The sequence below is a fragment of the Triturus cristatus genome, chromosome 12 (genome assembly GCF_964204655.1).
Source record: "Triturus cristatus chromosome 12, aTriCri1.1, whole genome shotgun sequence".
Classification (NCBI taxonomy): Eukaryota; Metazoa; Chordata; class Amphibia; order Caudata; family Salamandridae; genus Triturus; species Triturus cristatus.
Window position 1 is genome coordinate 695,942,033 of NC_140595.1, and position 1,347 is coordinate 695,943,379.

The window sequence follows — 1,347 nt, forward strand, 5'->3', positions numbered from 1 at the left end:
CTATCGGTACAAATGTCTGTGACTCGCCTCTTGTCTGACAGGAAGCCTGATTGCTAATTTCAAATATTGTGATGATCTACACATTTCTAAAGCTATAGGTCCATTTTCCTCGAAGGTCCTTGGAAGAACTGGGAATTTTTTCATTAGGGTAATGATTTGTAATATTACATCAGATGTCTTTATGAAAGCAAGACACCTTAACAGCACTTGGGAAACATGCATCATTTGTCCATTTGATACCAGACCAGCATGCGGGTGTGTTCCTGCTGTAAAAGTAAACGGCATGATCCTCAAAGTGGTACATGTCCACACATTTGGAAAAGCATCTTCTTGGACAGAAAGATAACTGTCTGTCCCTAGGAAGGTGTTTCATTCGGTAAGTGATATTGTACCATGAATGGATCAGGTGTCTCATGAAAACTTTATTGGGTGAGTGATACTATACCATGAATGGATGAGATGTCTCATGAAAACTTGACCACCGCTGAAGGAGGTATCTGATTGAAGAGAATGATTCCCAGACTTCACTTGGGAGCTACCTGATTGGATAAAAAGATACTCAATCATTACTTGGGGAGACCTGATATTGGGCAGGATGTTCATTGCCCATCATCTGGTACAGATGAGGTCAAGCACTTCAATGTGGATAGGATGATACAAAACCGCCATTGGGGAAGGCGTCTGTTTGGACAGGATGCTCCCTCACCCATCATGTAGACAGGTGTCATGGATCAGAATGATACCCAACCATAACTGAAGATGTCACATCCAGCCATCACACGTGGAGGTGTCTTGACGGGAAGGATGCTGCCCAACTATCACTTGGTGGAGTTGGCTTATTGGAGAGGATGACATTGTTAGCACGGCTGGGAGCTGTCTTATTGATCAGTTTGACACCATATTTTCACTTGTGGTGGTATTTCTTTAAAAAGTATGCTTGTGTCCTGTCCTTGGTGGAGTGGTCTAATTTGACAGGATGTTACAGTATAATAAGGCAGTGTAGGTTTGTCCCTGTCAGGATGATACCAACCCATCAATTGTTGAGGCGTTGTCTTGGTCAGGGTGAGTTTATCCCTCAAGGGGGTTGAAATATTTCTGAGCAAGATTATCATCAGCATTCTGTATGGAAAGTGTCTTATTGGTAAGGATGATACTTTATCAGGACCCTTCGCTTTGCACATAGTCTTAGGTCAGGAGTATTTCTCCGTAAATATGTACTGCGGGCATTTCTAGACTGCCACCTCATCATATGGGTTACTGTCGCACTGTCCGTCCCACCCCCCTTGTCATTGGAACTGTTACCCATACCACAAGCTGACCTATGTAAATAACAAGAGTAACTCTTAA